The sequence below is a fragment of the Alosa alosa genome, chromosome 17, assembly GCF_017589495.1.
Source record: "Alosa alosa isolate M-15738 ecotype Scorff River chromosome 17, AALO_Geno_1.1, whole genome shotgun sequence".
Lineage (NCBI taxonomy): Eukaryota > Metazoa > Chordata > Actinopteri > Clupeiformes > Clupeidae > Alosa > Alosa alosa.
The window spans coordinates 20,228,014-20,234,433 of NC_063205.1; positions in this window are offsets into that span (position 1 = coordinate 20,228,014).

Below are 6,420 nucleotides of genomic sequence, written 5' to 3' on the forward strand. Positions count from 1 at the left end.
AAATCTTCTACAACTTAAAAGGACATGCTCCACATCTTCTCTCTCTCCACAAACCTCACAATTCCCAGTTGGATGTTTCTTAATGATAAATAAATTGCTGTTTAAACCTGTGTGACCTATTCGTAATCTGTTAAACCAAACCCCCTCCTGTCTATTTGTGTAACTATTCCTTTTCCTTGATATTTCTTGTTTCAATTTGTATAAATGTCTACCCCTTCTCTCCTTATCCCGCTCAGATTGCCACATTGCATTCACTTTTTGTTTGATTATTACCTTTATCTCTGACTTACTGAGTGGAATGTTTATTTGAATTTCCTCTTCTTTTGTTGCTTCTTTTGCAAGTTTATCAGCTTGTTCATTCCCTTCTACTCCTTTTGTAAAAGGGGACCCATAAAACTGCACTGTTCTTCCCTGTTGATTAATTATAAACACCATTTGATTCATTTCATTCAGGAGGTCCTGTCTGCATGCTGATTCACCATTCTGAATAGATGTTAGTGATGACATAGAGTCAGAGCAGATAACCGCTTTAGGGAGCCTAGCCTCTTCTAGCCATTGCAATGCAATGATAATGGCTGCCATTTCAGCAGCAAAGATAGATATATGATCAGTAGTTCGCTTTTTGATATACATCTCAGATTCAGGAATATACACCCCAATTCCAGTCTTACCCTCAGAATCCCTTGATGCGTCTGTATATATTTTTGCAGTGTTGTAACACATAATCTCTAGATACTGCCCTACCTCATCCTTTGTTTCTATGATTACGCTAGGAGAACATAACAACCAAGGTGGGGTTATTGCCAGAGGCAAGGTCTTGCTACAATGTATATTCTCTATTTCCAACTGACTTGCTAATCTGTTGGCATCCCAACCAAAGCTACAGATCTGAGATCTCCCATATTCCCAACACTCATTTAGGACTTCCTTGGTAGGGTGTGATGAATTATGTCCTTTTAAATTGACCCAATAAGCCATACACAATTTCAGGCGCCTGAGGTTTAATGGCATTTCTTCTGTCTCTACTTGTAGCGCTGGTACAGGGGATGTTCTAAACGCCCCACTACATATTCTTAGACTTTTAGCCTGCATTTTGTCCAGTTCTTTGATTTGTGTCTTTGATGCAGATTGGTACACAATACATCCATAATCAAATACTGATCTAATCAGAGCAATATAAACTCTTTTAAGGGACGTTCCTGAAGCTCCCCAGTTGTACCCTGCTAAACATTTCAATACATTATTTCCCTTTTTGCATTTCTCCAACATTTTTTGGATATGTTCCTTAAACGTTAGCTTCACATCAAGCCACACTCCCAGGTACCTAACAGTATTAACTTGCTTTAATTGTTGTCCATATAGCTTAAGTTCTATGGTAGGGTTATTCCTTTTCTTTGAAAAACAGATAACTTGTGTCTTTTCCACTGATAAATGAAAGCCCCATTCAAATGCCCATTTTTCAACCTTGTTAAGAGCTAGCTGCATCTTAGCTGTAATGTTTTCAATATTGCGCCCTCTTATCCACAAAGCTCCATCATCAGCATATAATGCTCTGTTTATTCTCATATCTTCGATTGATTCAAATATATCATTAATCATTATGTTGAAAAACACTGGACTGCACACACTGCCCTGAGGTGTCCCATTTTCTATAGAATATGTCTTGGAAAAATTAACCCCAACTCTGACTTCAATTGTTCTATCTTTTAAAAAGTCCCTAATCCAATTGAACATCTTCCCACCAATGTTCATCCTATTCAGCTTGATCAGATAACTCTCCAAGATACTTCTCCGTCTGTTAAGTTTTTTGAGCTATGAACCTTGGTAAACCCTTTTGCAAGCATCTCAGCTTTCTTCTGATTAGTCACTGCCTCTACCTCCTTATTTTTAAGCACAGGTATAGAGAATTCCCTTCTAATTCCTCCCATCTTTTTAATCATGCTCCAAACATCACCCACTTTAACTTCTGCCCCTATCCTACCACAAAATTCACGCCAATATTTCCTTTTAGCCTCTCTTACAACTTGCTTAACCTTTGCCTGTGCTTTTTTAAATTCTATTAAATTGGTATATGAATGGTTTGATTTAACTCTTCTGAAGGCTTTATTTCTTGATTTAACTGCTTCCTTGCAGTCATCTGACCACCAAGGTACAATTTTCCTTTTCCTCATGCCAGAATATTTACCAATAACCTCCTCCGCTGCCTCACATAGTATATTTGTTATTTTTGAGTTTAATTCATCAATGTCACAACTCCTATCTAATATTATCTCCATCAGCTTACCACTCACTTTATAACTATACAGCCCCCAGTTTGCCTCTCTCATTTTCCATCTTGGAAACTAGTTATCTTCTAAACACATATTTTGATTCCCAACACTTAACCAGATAACATAATGATCGCTGCCAAGAAAACTTCCCTTTACCTCCCACTGACTAACCCCTGCTATTTGATCAGATACTATCGTAAGATCTAACACAGATTCTGTTCCATGATATGCATCAAATCTAGTGCATCTTCCATCATTTAAACATATTAATTTATTATCATCCATAAACTCCTCAATAGTACTCCCATTTTCATCCACTTTTGTCCCTCCCCACAGAGTGTTATGAGCATTAAAATCTCCACATAATATTACCTTTCCATTTTCGTCCTCATACATCCTATCTAGCATCTCTCTCAATATTATTTTACAAGGATTATAAAAGTTAATGATTTTAATCTTATTTTTACCAATCCATATATCAACCAGGACTACCTCTACATCTATCAGCACATTCAAGTTTACACTTCTATAATTTATCCCCTGTTGTATAAATGTAGCCACTCCACCTCCTGTAGTGTCCCTGTCTTTGCGCACTGCTGTATATCCATGTATAATGAAATCCAGTGTTGGTTTTAACCATGTCTCTTGTATGCAGATAATATTGGGTTTGTCTTCTAATTCCTCAATAAAATGTTTTAGTTCCTGACCATTAGCTATTAAGCTTCTAGCATTCCACTGAAGAATAGACAGAGTCATGCTGCTTGTGATTCCTCTTGTCCAACCCCTGCTAGTAGTAAATCATTGATGCTGTCTATAGTTAGCTCCCCCACACCAATGTACTTCTGTGCTGCTTTTATTATGATTTTGATCCTCTCAGTCTTGCTCGCTGTTTGAGCAGAGCAATTGATAACTTCTGCTATGAAGGCTATAAACTTTACATTGTCCACTGCGATATATTTTGATTTGACCTCTTTCCCAATCTGTCTTATTTCCTGAGAGTGCCAGTGCTGACTTCGTCCAGGTATTTCTGGACCAGCTCCTGCTGTTAACACTGCTTCCTTTTTCCCATTAACTTGTTTAATTGCTTCAGCATATGTCACCTTTTCCTCTACTTTAACTCTCTGTACCTCTGCTGCGCGTTTGTGCGCCTCACACCCTTTATACGCAGCACTGTGTTCTCCACAATTACAGCATTTAGCCTTAACACCTTGCTTACATTTACCATAGTCATGATCCTCCCCTCCACACTTGCCACACCTTGCTTTCCCTCTACATACTGCTGCTATGTGCCCATACTTTTGACATTTAAAGCACCTGAGTGGTGGGGGGATGTACTCACGTACTTGGTAGCTCATGTAACCTACCCTTACTCTTGTTGGTAATGTTTCCTCTCTCATAGACAACAGTATAGACAAACTCTCCTTTTTAATCCCGTTTTTGTTATACGTCAACCTCTTCACTCTTTCTACCTTAGCTCCCGTCACATTTCTCATAATCTCATCATTAGCCAACTCAGTTGGGACCCCTGTGATCACTCCTTGCACTATTCATTTCTTCTCCCATACACCACACTTGACATTCTTCCCCTCCAAGATGGTCATTTTAATCAAAATGTCTCTTTGTCTATTATCAACACATGTAATGATTAAACTTCCATCTCTCAATGGCTTAACTGACACAGTTCCTACAGCGTCATATAACGCTTTTGATATCTTCAATGGGTTCAAAGAACATGGCGAATCAAACTGAAGTTTTACCTTGATCTCTTCCTGTTGTCTTACGTTTATTCTATCTTCCTCACCCAACTTCAGAGATTTAGCACTTAAACTACTACCACTATTAGTTCTGCTTCTCTTTTTTTCATTCCTAGAGATAACTTTCTCCCATCCACGGTTTGTTTCTCCCGCTTCCTCATTCTCCATCTCACTCTCACTCGTTTCTGCTACGTCACTTCCTCCCATTGCCGTAAGTCGGCGCATCAACCCAGAACGCACCTCAGTCCTCCTCCCCCGTGGTCCTTTCAACTATGCACCTGTTTTCAACTCGCACTTTCAGGGGCACAAAACATAGACTGTATGTATATGGCACAAAACTACGGGGGTATTCCATCAACCTCGCTAAATGCCAAACCTGGCTTATTTCGATAAATCTCGCTAATTTTAGTGAGAATTCCGTTCCATTAATGAGGTTAACGTAAATCCCAGCTTGGTAACTATGGTAATTTATGCCACAGAACTAACCTGCTTCGTAGCAGGTTAACTTTAAAGCTAAATTAAGTTGTGTTGCAAAAAAAACAAAAAAAAAACAATCAGTCGAAAAACGAGTCCAAAAAGATGGACCGTTCCGTCAACCTGTGCTTTCGTCACCTTAGCCTACAACTTCAAAAATAGAAGCCTAGGGCTAGAAATGTGTTTTTTTCGACAAGTGTCACCAAGCATGAATTTACACATCTGCTCCAAAGAATGTCTGAAGATTATGCGACTTAAAATGTTTTAACTTCATGTGCGTGTGGTTCAAGGGATCTTGCTACTCAACGTCATTTACGTTCTGTGGTGGTGTGACGTGTAGCGACACGACACGACACTATGGCATATGGCAAGCCGTTCAAGACAAAACGTCTGTCAAAATAACGCCTCCACGTGTAGATTTTTTACTTCTTCAGGAGTAAAAATAGGCGTGCCTGAGCGTCAGACGTCAAATTTTTACGTGTGCCACGTGCAAAAACTTTGCGTCTGACGTCAGAGGTAAAAAATGACGTCTGGGTGATTTGCTGCAATGCCGAGAGAAGCCGTTTTCGGGAGGGAAGATGGTGGCAGTCGCAGGAACACATGCTTAGCCGGTTGTAGATGAACTTTTCACCTTATACGTGTTATTTACTTAATTTGAACACACTGTTACAACTTGATATTTTTGAACTGTGGTCTAATACGTTTCTCAAACGAACTTGATAATTTTTGTCATACATTTTGTCATCGAACTTCGATTTCGGAGGCCCGCAAGCAAGGGAAGAAGGCCTTCTATGTGGGAGCTAAAGCAATCATTGATGGTAAAGAGGTTAGGGCCTGATCAGCCTAATTGTTTTTTTATCAATGTATGCTTTACAATCGATATGCATTTCATTAAGGTTTTATACCAGTAGGCCCAAGTCTTAATTTTTATGTTTTCAGTTTTCTTAAATTACAATATGTGGTATACAATTTGTGAAAAACAAGTTGCTGACAGCCTATGCTATTGTTTAGGACGTTAGGCCTGTCTAACGGTCTACTTTATTCTAAAGAATAAGTTTTTTTTTTTCTCTTTATGTTTTTCTATGATAAAAACGAGGTTGTTGGCAACCCTTGGCTGCTTTATTGTAGGCTATATGTTATAGTGAGATTAGTGATAATCTGCTTAAGAAAGTTTATACACAATATAATTGTGTGGTTCTTATTGACTATTCAAAGGTGAGGTTCATCTATGCTGGTTCTACAAGCTCAAGTTTTTCAGCGAGTTTGTGTTAGTGCTCATTATGGCACTTTCTCTATGTTCATTCAATGTTAGGGGTATTCGTGAACAAATCAAGAGGAAAGCTATCTTTTTATTTTGTAAAAATTGCAAGGCTGACTTTTATTTTCTTCAGGAAACCCATGCATTAATCTCAGACTTCAATTTTTGGAAAAACCAATGGGGGGGATGACATGTGGATGTCTTATGGAAATAGCAACTCTGCTGGGGTGGCAATCTTAAAAGGCTCTTTTCAGGGGAAAATATGCAAGAGCATCTCTCACAACTCTGGAAGATGGTTAATTTTAGTTGTTGAGTTTATGAATGATATCTTTATTTTAGGAAACATTTATGATTACAACACTGGTGTTAGAAACAAAATCCTTTTTGAAGAGTTTGAGGAACAAATCCATACACTAACAAATACTTTTGTGAATGCTAAACTTATTCTTGGAGGTGACTGGAACTCCATCAGTGATCCTCTTAAAGACTGTTTTCCTCCAAGACCTTTAGGAGGGTCTTATGGAGAATTTAGAAATATATGTTTGCACTTAAACTGTTGTGATATCTGGAGATTGAAAAATACTCTACAAAATCAGTTCACATGGAATAATAAAGACTTATCCAGAAGGTCTAGGATTGATTTCTGGCTTGTTTCAAACGAATT